This window comes from Cervus canadensis, chromosome 27, assembly GCF_019320065.1.
Source record: "Cervus canadensis isolate Bull #8, Minnesota chromosome 27, ASM1932006v1, whole genome shotgun sequence".
Lineage (NCBI taxonomy): Eukaryota > Metazoa > Chordata > Mammalia > Artiodactyla > Cervidae > Cervus > Cervus canadensis.
In genome coordinates, this window is record NC_057412.1 from 32,630,286 (window position 1) to 32,644,401 (window position 14,116).

The 14,116-nt window shown below is 37.2% G+C and overlaps 1 pseudogene; it reads right to left on the reverse strand.

The window, feature by feature from the left end:
* Nucleotides 1-217: 217 nt before the first annotated feature.
* On the reverse strand, nt 218-304 carry LOC122429034 (annotated as a pseudogene).
* Between the last annotated feature and the right edge of the window lie 13,812 nt (nt 305-14,116).

The window sequence follows — 14,116 nt, forward strand, 5'->3', positions numbered from 1 at the left end:
AATTAACTACCAGTGTTTTTTGCTCATATTACCATAGACATGTTTATGTTTTCCAAAGCTTTGCCTGTCATATATTGCAAATTTTCCACTTCGCTGATGTCTTCAAACTGGTGATGTCATAGTCTTTGAACGTGTGATGGCATATACATTTAAATTTTATGTGATTAAGCTTTTGTTTTTTTTTTTTTCTTTTTTTCTTTTTTTTTTGCAACGTGCTGGACCTCAGTTTCGATGAGGAGACGGTAGTGAGTTCTCACTCATTTTGTTCAGATTTCCAAGCTTTTGTTTTTTTTTACTTTGGTTTGGTTTTGGTTTCATGAAACCAGAGGTAAGCTTACAACTTTCTATCCCAAGCTCAGTTGGATATTTGTTGATAGTTGCCAGTTCTAATGATCTTATTTGTTTTATATGTAGCTTTTTGATCAAGCTGTAATTTATTTTTATATATCATGTGTGATGACTTCTGTCTTGATCAATAGTTAGCCTGTTGTCCTAAACCGTGTCTTAAAAAGTTGTTCTGTCCTCATAAGTATGAAGTGTAAAATTTATCACCTACTAGCTGCTTCTGTTTACAGTAATCTGTGCTGTTTCATTTTTCTCTCTTGATAGTTGCATGTGTCTATCCTACTTTAAGTTATTGTAAATTTTGTAACATTTTAACAACTGTAGGGCAAGAGTTTTCAAAATAACTCTCCTCCAAAATTTTGTTTATTCTTTCCTGTTTGTTCCCTCTCAGTAAACATGAGAATTTTGTGCGATATCAGAAAAGTTAAGATTTTTATTGGAATAGAATTTTGAGTAAAAATTAATGTGAAAGGCCTGATTGGATTTCCCATGGAGGAATATGATATCTCTCAATTTATTTAGGACTTACTTCATATTTGTCAAAAAAGTTTTATAATTGACTTCTTATGGGTTCCACACATTTCTTATTTGGGTCTTTACTTAGGATTTCATGTTATGAAATAATAATATGAGTCATAATTATTTCTTTTTTGTGGTTATAGTTGTGGATATTTCTCCTTGTGCTTATAGCTAGAACACTCATGTGTTTTTATTTGCTTGTCTTTATTTAGTTTGCTTAATTCTTATTAATATGAATGGATTTTTAGTTTAGGTTGTTGGCTGTTTAAAATGGCCAAAAAAATTTCTGAATCTGAAATTTTGTCTATTTCATATTCTAAGCCAAGCAAAAGAATATAATTATATTTACAGAGCTATTACATTAGAATTACTATTTAGCATTCTCAATAGTAGAAACCAAATAGTGTACCAATGAATTCAAATGCTCCTCTTTGATTTAACAGTTATTTTGAAGAGGCTGTTATAAATGATAGGGTTAGAGGTTTTGTATTCAAATATTTTCATTTGATGCTTATTTTTATCATTATATTGTGGCCAGAAAGTGTAACCAGGATGATTTTTATTGAGATGCTTTAGTAGAGTTTGCTTTTTGGTCTACAAATATTTAATTTGTGTAAAATACACTGCACAATTGAAAAACAGTGAATTATGTGCTGTGTCCAATATTAAAATTATCCTTATGTTCAACATATATATATTCTTTTGTTATTTTATATGATTGATCTATTATTGATTTATAGAGATCCATTAAATCTCCCTTTATAATCATATTTATTGATTCCATGTTGGATAGCCAAAGTAAGGTTATTTGTATATTGTGGTATTTGATTATTGGTCACTTCAAGATATATTTTCATCAAATTTTCCAATGTGAAATTTATTTTATCTTTTTTAAAATTGAATTCATTTTGTCTTGTATTAGCCTTATTATACTTCCTTTTATCATCTCATGCACTAGCAAAGTAATGCTCAAAATTCTCCAAGCCAGGCTTTAACAGTACGTGAACCATGAACTTCTAGATGTTCAAGCTGAATTTAGAAAAGGCAGAGGAATGAGAGATCAAATTGCCAACATCAGTTGGATCATCGAAAAAGCAAGAGAGTTCCAGAAAAACATCTACTTTTGCTTTTTGACTATGCCAAAGCCTTTGACTGTGGATCACAACAAACTATGGAAAATTCTTCAAGAGTTGGGAATACCAGACCACCTGACCTGCCTCCTGAGAAACCTGTATGTCAAGAAGCAGCGGTTAGAACTGGACATGGAACAGCAGACTGGTTCCAATCAGGAAAGGAGTACATCAAGGCTGTATATTGTCATCCTGCTTATTTAACTTTTATGCAGTGTACATCATGCGAAATGCTGGGATAGATGAAGCACGAACTTGAATCAAGATTGCCGGGAGAAATATCAATAACCTCAGATATGCAGATGACACCACCCTTATGGCAGAAAGTGAAGAGGAACTAAAAAGCCTCTTGATGAAAGTGAAAGAGGAGAGTGAAAATGTTGGCTTAAAGCTCAACATTCAGAAAACTAAGATCATGGCGTCTGGTCCCATCACCTCATGGGAAATAGATGGGGAGACAGTGGAAACAGTGGCTGACTTTATTTTTGGGGGCTCCAAAATCACTACAGATGGTGACTGCAGCCATGAAATTAAAAGACACTTACTCCTTGGAAGGAAAGTTATGACCAACCTAGATAGCATATTAAAAAGCAGAGACATTACTTTGCCAACAAAGGTCCGTCTGGTCAAAGCTATGGTTTTTCCAGTGGTCATGTATGGATGTGAGAGTTGGACTGTGAAGAAAGCTGAGTGCCGAAAAATTGATGCTTTTGAACTATGGTGCTGGAGAAGACTCTTGAGAGTCCCTTGGACTGCAAGGAGATCCCACCAGTCCATCCTGAAGGCGCTAAGTCCTGGGTGTTCATTGAAAGGACTGATGCTGAAGCTGGAACTCCAATACTTTGGCCACCTGATGCAAAGAACCGACTGATTGGAAAAGACCCTGATGCTGGGAAAGACTGATATCAGAAGGAGAAGGGGAGAACAGAGGATAAGATGGTTGGATGGCATCACTGACACAATGGACATGAGTTTGAGTAGGCTCCAGGAGTTGGTGATGGACAGGGAAGCCTGGCGTGCTGCAGTGCACGGGGTCGCAAAGAGTTGGACAGGACTGAGCGACTGAACCGAACTGAACTGAATGTTTGTTGGCTTGAGTCATTTTATATTTGGAGTTTTCTTATAAGCAAAGGGCTTCCCTTGTTCCTCAGCTGGTAAAGAATCCTCCCTCAGTGTGGGAGACCTGGGTTTGATCCCTGGGTTGGGAGATCCCTTGGAGAAGGGAAAGGCTACCCACTCTAGTATTCTGACCTGGAGAATTCGTCCATGGGGTCACAAAGAGTTGGACACAACTGAACGACTTTCACTGTAAGAAAAGTATTATTAGCTTTTATTTTTACCTATTCTGGATAGTCAATCTGGTTCTGTTTCCTTTTTAATAGGTGGATTTTTGTAATGTTTTAGTAGCTACTATAAATATCAGGTTTCATTTTACCTGAACCAATTTTCAGTGTTTTCTTGTTTTTTCTTTCTTGTTTTGTCAGTTACTCTATTTTGTCATTGTCTTTTGACATTGATTGGTAATTTCTTGTTTTATTTACTCTTTTTAGAATTATAACCAAAGATAGTTGAGATCTATCAACTAGAAATTGGTATTGGTCATTCTTTAAATTCGTTATCATTTCCAAGATTGTGTTTTCTGATAGAAAGCGGAGGGGACAGGCAGTCCCCAAAGAAACTTCTTTCATCAAAATGCTGTCTTTCATTTCATTTGGTGTTACTGTCCTTGCCACAATAAACGTCAGCAGTGCCTGGTTCCAGGCTTGACCAGATGACGTATTTCTGGATGTTAGCATGCCTCTCAGGGCTCCAAGCAGTCAACAAGCATAGGAATAATACTTTCCATTCCCACCCAAACCTTTTGTTGCTATTATTTAACCCATATTTATAGTATGTCTGGTTGCATCTGCCAACATTATCTTTACTTACTCCCACATAAACAGTTTTTTTTTAAAATAAGGCCAAATTAAAATAGTTAAATTTCCATTCTCTATGATTTTAAATCAGATTGAGTTATACTATCTCAAAGAGAAACTCCTGATATTTTGGCCAGGAAGATGTCAGGTATCACTAGTTTCTAACAATATCTCAGTCATTTCCATCTTTGTAATGTACTTAGTCGCCCAGTCACTCAGTCATGTCTGACTCTGCGACCCCATGGACTGTAGCCCTCCAGGCTCCTCTGTCCATGGGGATTCTCCAGTCCAGAATGCTGGAATGGGTTGCCATGCCCTCCTCCATGGTATCTTCCCAACCCAGGGATCGAACTCGGGTCTCTCACATTGCAGGCAGATTCTTTACACTCTGAGCCACCAGGAAAGCCCAAAAATACTGAAGCAGGTAGCCTGTTCCTTCTCCAGGGGAGTCTTCCCAACCCAGGAATCAAACCAGGGTCTCCTGCATTGCAGGTGGATTCTTTACCAGCTGAGCTACCAGGGAAGCCCATTTCAATCTTTACTGGTTTACAAATAATTTCAGTATGAACTCAAATGGGTGAAGAATCATATGAAATCAGGTAAATAAATTTCTTGAGTTGTGGCTTTTGATTCAGTTTGTATTTCACGTGAAGAAGGATAGAGAGTAACTTTGCACAAGAATTATTAATTTTAAAAAACACTTGGCCAGATATGTATATAATGAACTCTTTGTCTGAGATAGCTCTTCTATCAGCTCTTAGTACTTAGAAAATGTTAGAATTTTCTCTTATTTTTCCCAAAATAATATGACTCTCTTTTTTATGTACTTGTTGACCATAGCCTAGATACTGGTATATAATCCTGATTTCACATAATTCATTAATTTATTTCTTCTCATAGTTCAGAAAGACTGCTCTATACTTCTTAGACTTTCACATAGGAAATATTTTGAATTTTATGTGAACCATAGTCATAAACTCAGGAATTATCCAATACTCTGGCTCATTGGCTTCTCTAAGTGATTACCTATATATCTTCCCTTGCAGTTCAGTTATTTTCAGGATATTCAATTAAAGTTCTGTCATGCAGAGAAGCATTTCTATAGACAAGCGTTCAAACTACTTGAATGTGATAGTTGGCACAACTGTATATTGAAATTGAAATTTTCAAAGGGGACAAGGAAAGGCTATAAGTAAATAAGGAGGAAGGGGAATTTGATGAATTTTATTTTGTAGTAGTGGAAACTCATTGAAGTATAAAGGACATGACAATGATATTTCAAAAGTCAACAGATGAAAACTGAGCTCTGAAAGGTATATAGAAGCAAAGGAAGAAGGTTAATGTTATAATTATGAAAAGATACTTTTGAAGATTTGAATGAAAGCATTCCAGCTAGTAGTGTTCTGGTAAATATTTAACAGCCAGCTGGAGGAGGGAGAGCAAGGTCTCAGATTTGTAGGGTTTGCCAATTTTCATAGTGTGAATACTCCTGACATGATCAGTTTCAAACTACCAACATGAAGTCACTGAACACAGAACTGGGATGAAATGTGCCCCAAGACTCTCAGTGGGAGCCAACTCTGGCATGCAGCTGGTATAGTTTTTGAACATTAAAAAAAAATGGTTACCAGGATATATAAGATCTAATTGGTAAAAATAAAAAAAAATACCTTGCACCTGATAGGCTGTACTTTCACACTTAAAGTAGTGAATGAGGCAGTGTGGTGTGATTTAAAGTGATTAAGACCATAGGACCAGAAACTCATGGGTTGGATTCTTAGCAACATCACTTAATGTGTGATTTTGGTATAATTGTGTACTTTAACTAAGCCTTAATATATTCGTCTGTAAAATTCTGAATAATGAACAACACAGTACATATTGTGATGGTTAAAAGACGCAATAAATAAGACTGTATTTGGTATAGAAATAGATAATAATATTTTTCTTCATCTTTCATATGACTCATTTCCTTCCTTCTGTCATTATTCATTGGAAATGAGTAAAATGAGGTCAGAATTGATATGGTACATTTAGTAAGGACATGACAATGCTTCTAGTGTAGGCACACCTATATTCTACCAGAAAATCAATCTTTTGTAAGAGGAAGAGTTGCTAAGAAATTCAGACACCACAGGCAGAATTTGGGAAAACGTAACTACATTTGTTTGCCTTTCTATCTTTGAAGTGTCAATATAAGCACAACACTTTGAAGAAGCTATGGGGCAGTGGCACACAGATAATCCTCATGAGTTGATGTTATTTCTTACCATTTTGTGGCCTTTGTGGTGAAAAAAGAGAGAAGAAATATGGAAGGGGTACTGAGTTGGCCAACCTGTGGTATTTGCCACAAAAATACAATTTTAGAGATAGTAGAAATAAGATATCATGAGAGTTCATGGAAGAAAATAACTTGTGGCTATAATAAACAGGGAAGGCTTAAAAGCCTGACACTTAAAAACAATATGGAAGAGGTTCTCCAAATTAAAAAAAATAGTTACCATATGATCCAACAATTGTACTCCTGGGCATATATATGAGAAAACTCTAATTTGAAAAGATCCATGCACCCCAGTGTTCATAGCAGCACTATTTATAATAGTCAAGACATGAAAGCAGCCTAAATGTCCATCAACAGGCGAATGGGTACAGATGTGGTACATATACACAATGGAATATTACTCAGCCATAAAAACGAATGAAATAATGCCATTTGCAGCACCATGGATGGACCTAGTGATTATCATACTAAATGAAGTAAGTCAGACAAAGACAAATACTATGTGATATCACTTATATGTGGAATCTAAAATATGATGCCATAAAAATGAACTTAGTTACAGAACAGAAACAGACTCACAGACATAGAAAATAAAATTATGGTTGCCAAAGGGGAAAGTGGGTATAAATTAGGAGTTTGGGATTACCAAATATGAACTACTATGTATAAAATAAACAAGTCCTACAGTATAGCACAGGGAACTATATTTGGTATCTTGTAATAGCCATAATTGAAAAGAATATAAATATCACTTTGCTGTATTGTAACCTAGAAACTAATAAAATATTGTAAACCAACTATACTTCAGTTTTTAAAATGCTCAAAAATGGTGTTTTCAGGAGTGTGATGAATAGAAATAGGTTTAAGACATTTTGGGTGAGTCTAAAAAAACATGAGCCGACACAAAAGTTTAAGAATCTAGATCTTTAAAAATGATTAACCTAGTATGTTCCAAAAGCAACAAAAACCTAGGGTAGGACCAGAAGATACACTGCAAAAGGAGCTTTTGGGCATGCTAAGTTGCTTAGTCTTTGACTTTTTGCGACCCCATAGACTGTAGCCTGCCAGGCTCCTCTGTCCATGGGATTTCCCAGGCAAAAATACTGGAGTGGGTTGCCATTTCTTTCTCAACTGGATCTTTTCAAACCAGGGATCAAGTCTGTGTCCCTTATGTGTCCTGCATTGGCAGGCGGGTTCTTTACCACTCACGCCACTTGGAAAGCCTGCGAAAGTAACTTGTGCTATGTATGCTATGCTTAGTTGCTCAACAGTGTCCAACTCTTTGAAACCCCATGGACTATAACCCGCCAGGCTCCTCTGCCTGTGAGGATTTTCCAGGCAAGAATACTGGAGTGAGTTGCCATGCCCTCCTCCAGGGGATCTTCCCAACCCAGGGATCGAACTGGGGTCTCCTGCACTGCAGGTGGATTCTTTACCAGCTAAGCTACCAGGGAAGCCCCTGGTACCATGTTAAAAAGCACTATGAGCTGTCTCTTATTTCCTATATAATTAACATATTTGAAGATGCAAACACTATATTAGCTGCTTTATGTTTCTATTAATTCTCAAATCAATACTAATAACAAAGCATCATCTCATACTACAGAAGAAGAAACTGCTGTCCAATTATACATGGATGATCTGAGGTTAGACAGCTTATTACCAGAGAGACATTGAAAGTTTTTGTTTAGGGAGGTAACATGGTAGGACATGTACATTCCTACTGTTCTTTAATGTTTGCTGATTAAAATTCTTAACTTACTGTACACTAAAGGTGTTAGTACAATTAGAAACTATTGATTACTATAGATGCAGGATTGTCCTTCTTCAGGGGCTTCCCTAGTAGCTCAGCTGGTAAAGAATTTGCCTGGCAGTGTAGGAGACACTGGTTCCATCCCTGGGTCAGGAAGATTCCCTGGAGAAGTAAGTGGAAATCCACTCCATTATTCTTGCCTGGGAAATCTCCAGGCCGAGGACCCTGGTGGGCTGCAGTCCATAGAGTCGCAAAGATTCAGACACGACTAAGTACACATGCAAGGCCAGGCCTCTAGATAATTATTTCAGGCTTTTAATCCAAGTCTTCACTGAGGCAGAAGTTAACCCATCTACTCTATGCAATGCATGAATTTTTATTAACCTTCTGTGCAGTCACAAATCCGTGTATCACTTATAGTCAGTCTTCCACAATCAAGATTCCTTTGTATCCATGATTCCTTTGTATCCACTGTCCTGCATTTGCAGATTCAACAAAATGTGGATTGTGTGCTATTGTAATTCAAATTCAGTATTTACTATTGAAAAAAATCCATGTGTAAGTGGATCTGTGTAGTTCAAACTGGTGTCGTTCAAGGGTCACCTGTAATATATAATGTATTGTTATACACAAATAGTTGGTAAAGAAGCATCTTTGACAGTGATAATGATTTTCTGAATGGTTATAAACAGGATTGGAAGCGATAAAAACCTGATAATTTTAAAAAGTCAGATAGAAGTCCTTACCAGCCCCCTTGCAAAATTGCTGCAGAGAATGGTATGCATTTTAGCTAGCTAACATTATGACTTCTTGCAACTGTACCAGTTGGGAATGCTACACTTGTTGAACTGCTTAGAGCTCTGCCCTTTTATTATTGTTCTGTATATGAGCTAAGCAGTGCTTTTTGGCATTCTGCAGACTGTTCAGTTTTACAAATGAGATGCACTGCTGGAATGTGCTTTGGTCTCTGCTTTCAACAGTTTTTCAGATGCCTTTACTCCAAGTGAAATAAAAGAAGTTTAAATTTTAAAAGTTAAAGACAAATGGTAAGATTACCAAGATGTTTAAATATGTGTCAAAATGTTCATCATTCATGGTTTTGCAGCTGCTACGTTGGGACTATTGCTCATGTTACTGATGAAGCCATGCTATATAAAGAATAGCTCTGTCAAATTCAGGAGCGTTAGTAGAAAGATATGTCTTGTCAGAAATGGAATTGACAAGTACAAATTCCGTGGAAACTGTCTTATAACCATCAGAAATGGTATTCTACTTTTGTAGGATCTCAATGAGACACCCTTATTAAAAAGGAAAATGAGTTCTTGTGATTTATTCTTGGTTGCTCTACTGAAGAATTATATAGATGCAATATAGCTGGGAATTTTGTACATATTTATCTGCTTCGTGGTCAAAGAGCTCTCAACAGGGAGACCTTGCTAAGATATAAAACAACCCTCTGAGTGAATCAGAGAATCTGTAAAGAACTGAACTAAACATATACATACATGACAAAACTCTCCAGATTTTTTTTTTTCAGTATTGACAATATTGATACCAACTGTCAGAAAGACCGGAGAATTTCTGATAGGAACTTTAAAAATAATCCTTGTACAAAGCGACAGGACTGGAAGGGTGACAGTGAAGAGTCAGACCCGCAGTTCAGCAGAGGAAGGTGGTATATTTCCTAAGTTTCAAGGGAAATCTAGCTGATGCTGTATTTGAGCCATCCTGCCAGTATTGCTCCATGAACAGTCTTCAGGGAAATCCAGAAGCCAGAAGACCTGGGAGCAGGAGGAATGGTGGGAGATGGCGACGGAGACCTAAATATCGTCCCAGGCCTCCTCTTGATCCATAGGAGACCCTGTCACGGCCAATAATGGACTTGTAGGTTGTTAACACTGCATGCCTCTTTCAGTCCCTCTTTCCCTACCCGTCTGTCCCTGTCTCTCTCTTGTGGTGGTGTCCTTGTTTATGTAAGCTACAGACATACCATCTACAATTCAGTTCAGTTCAATTGCTCAGTCGTGTCCGACTCTTTGCAGCCCTATGAATCGCAGCATGCAGGGCCTCCCTGTCCATCACCAGCTCCTGGAGTTTACCCAAACTCAAGTCCATTGAGTTGGTGATGCCATCCAACCATCTCATCCTCTGTCGTCCCCTTCTCCTCCTACCTTCAGTCTTTCCCAACATCAGGGTCTTTTCAAATGAGTCAGCTCTTCTTCCCCTGTGTAGAGTAAATAATGTCATCAGGAGCAGCTCAATGAAACCACTGTCCCAAGTGTCAGAATTAAATTACTTCCAGTTCTCTAATTGGTTCTCTAATCAAATGCCTGGTAGATTGATAAATGTTAACTACAAAAATAACTTGCCAAGTATTTTCATTTAGTATGCACTTTATAACTCACCTATTATAATTTGTATGTTCACATACCCACACAGCCTTTTTATTTTCTTTGACTTCTAAATCTGATGTTTCATTAAAAAGTAGTTATTGGTAGGGGAGAGGAAGGGGGGACTATGGCTATATCAATAATTCAGAGCCAGGTTTTCTTGTGGCTGGAAACATTTCAGAAGAATAGAAGAGAAATAGTTTGTTTCTTTTTTTTTTTTTTTTTAGTATTTAAGGAGGGACTAAGAAGAGAGTATGAGATTAAATTGACTGTGATCCTTACTTCTCACAAGAGCAGGAATGTAAGGAGGCAGAGTGGTGATAAAAACCAATACTGTAATTCCATCTATCACAATATGATGAGCATTCTCAGATTTAAATGATGAAGAAAAAGAAGTTGAAAACTGGGAAGAAAATGGGAAAACAACATGGTAAATCAGGGAAGGGGGTGGGGGATGAAAGTCACTATGAGCCCTGTTTCCAGGGAAGGCCAGCACCATTGATTAATTGCTTCCCTTGTGGTAAGGAGTGTTTAAAGGTGAAAGGAAGGCCAGGTCCAAGAACTGGACTGGAATAGGGTAGGAACTTAGAAGGTTTCTAAGGCAATATTTGAGGGAGTGAACATGAATTAAGGATAAAAGTGAATTAAGAGAAATATTTATGGAAAATGAAAAACAGTCACAAAATATCGTAAGAAGAAAACAACAGAATTTTAGATTTAACAGATAATAATCATTTGACAAATCCAATTTTTCTTTTTTATTATTTGGAGAAATAATTATCCCTGATGGAATAACAAATTGGTTTTAGCTCTTATCTCACAAGGTTTCTGAGGCTATTTGAAGTATATTGTTTTATTTTATTTATTAATTTTGGGGTTTTCTTTATTGACTCTCCCCCTACTGCCTACACCTGCCACCCCCACTCACGATTGTGGTCAGTCATTCTGAAATCCATGCTTTCCAGATTGCAAGTGCATTTACTCCACAGGCCCATTTGTTGTCTTTGGACTTTGTTGCCATCTATACAGAGATATGTTTTTCTTCCCACTTGTAGGGATTCAGAATGTATCCTTTTCCTTTCTAGCGTCTGAGCTTTATGTGTCTGCTTCTGAAAGACCTGCTCCTTTCAGTGACGGGTTAAAGTTATTTTAATCTTAGCCACTGCTTGTGTTGCTCAGGCCGCTTACTGCCCAATGTGAGGGCACAGTTCATAGCTGCCCACGCAGCGCACCACTGGGACAGCCAACAGACATGCCTCTGGTTGTAAGTGTAAAAAAGAAATCAAACTATATGATAAATAGTGATCTTGGGAAAATGGTGGATTAGGAGTTATAAGTTCCTTGTTCAGGTCATGTATGTGCTAGCTGATAGCCAGATGACATCATTCAAATTAATCAGTCTCTTTGAATCCCGGTGTGCTTATTAGCATAATGGTGATAAATAATATTTACCTTCCAGACTTACACAGTCATCTGAGTTAATCAAACAGTGTTTTATAAAATTTCAGGGTTTTTTTCTTTTTTAAGTTATGAAAGTATGATAACACATTTGCAGGAGACTTGGAACATACTGAACAAAGTTATAGTTCCACTGGATATTACGGTGGGCTTCCCTGGTAAAGGGAAATCGGTAAAGGGTATGCCTGCAATGCAGGAAATTGCCTGCAGTACACCTGGGTTCGATCCCTGGATTGGGAAGATCTGGAGGAGGCAGGGCAACCTGCTTCAGTATTCTTGCCTGGGAAATCCCGTGGACAGAGGAGCCTAGAGGGAAACAGGCTATGGGGTCGCAAAAGTCAGACATGACTTAGTGACTAAATCACCACCGTATATTGCAATTATTTTTTAAGTAGATAAATTAAGATTAAAGTTTCAAGTTGTATAGAAGTGCACATTATTATTTAAAAGATTAATGCAACCATAAGATAATTGTGTTTACCATGTATATGGACTTTGATATTTTTGAACAGGTAGCATGGCATACCATATCATGTACGTACCATAACTCGAAGTATCTGTTTAATAATTGAGCCATTTTCTTTTCTCAAAGGGATAGCCATAATGTTACCATCTGTGAAAAATATTTTTGCTTATACTAATTTCTAATTCTAGATTTAGAAATCTCAGAGGTCTCCACTCTACATAACATTACTTTTAAAATATTTGTTTTTCCAGTGCACTGATTCTCAGTTGTGATAGAGGATGTCAACAGTTTATAAGCCATAGCAGGTTGCCAGTTTGAATTAAAGCAAAGGTATTCTGACTTAAGACCCTCTGATCCATTCATAGTCTAACCTTGCAGCTCATCCTCTTTTTCAGGACTTGAAGATGTTGGAATGCTCAAGGAGTCTCTCCTTTTCCTTCATTATCCATACTCACGTTATCTCAACTGTTCTTATGGCTTAAAAAAATTTACATGTAGTTTTCCAGATGTACAGTCCCAGCACTGAATTGCCCGTGACCTCTAAACTAAGATCTCAAATGGCTCTGCACATCTTCCTTTGAATGTCTGATCTACATCCATCCCACTATCTGTCTATCTACAAAGATGTCTTCTTTGTATGTCTAATTACCATGTCCCAAATCGTGTTCTCGAAGTTCCTCCCATATCTTCCCTGTTTTTCTTTTGGTGCCTGCGTGCATGCTAAGTCACTTCAGTCATGTCCAACTCTTTGTGACCCTATGGGCTGTACAGGTTGTCCATGGGGATTCTTCAGTCAAGAATACTGAAGGGGTTGCCATGTACTCCTCCAGGAGATCTTCCTGACCCAGGGATCGAACCCAGGTCTCCTGCGTTGCAGGCAGATTCTTTACCCTCTGAGCCACCAGGGAAGCCCCTTTCTTATGGTTCCATAAACCAAAGGCCAAACTATGAGTGTCATTCTTAAGTCCTCTTTTCCCCACTCACCCCCTGTCCAAATCATCAGCAAGTTCTATCAGTTCTATACTAATATGTATTCCTTAGCATACTCTGTAAGATGCTACATGATTGGATTCCTGGCCAGCATTTCAAACTCATCTATGTAACATGGGCTTTTTCATCTTTTACTCGTCATAGCACAAACCGCTATGGAAATTGTATTTATTTGTTGATCTATTTATTGTCTCTCCCCATAGGAAAGGACATTTTCAGTTTCATTCCCAGGTCCATACCTAGAATGCTGACTGATACATTGGAGACACTCAATAGTACTTATGAATGAATTAAACCATAGTCATAGTATAAATCTGTCAGTAGAAACAGGCTTGGAATTATGGAAATCAAATTGACAGCTACACATGATCATCAGTGTGTTGAGGTGTGCTTACATAAACACATTCTTCACCTATGAAACACACTCTTGCATTTCTTTTGAATACAGAGAACCCAAAATGTCATGTTGATTCAAAGAAATAAATTTCACCTATTTTCAACTCAAGATAATTCTGTAAGGATGAAATCTCTCAAAACAAGACAAGGAAAAAAATTTTTTTTGTTTTTATTTGAACTATCCATCTCTCCAAACATCCTTCCCTAACTCCTGAATTTTTATGTTTAGGAACATATTTTGTATTTCCTCTCAGAGTCAAAAATGATGTTCAAACTTGATACTGATCTTAAGAACTATTATTATGCCAAATCACCCCAAATGATGCAATAGCCAAAGTACATAAAAATATGTCATGGTAATAAATCCATTTTCCTACTCTGCATAATGTCTTATTTGTCCTTATAGCTTTTCATACTGTAGCATAATAAATGAACTTTCCAGTGTGATTTGCATATCTCTCACTAGAAAAAG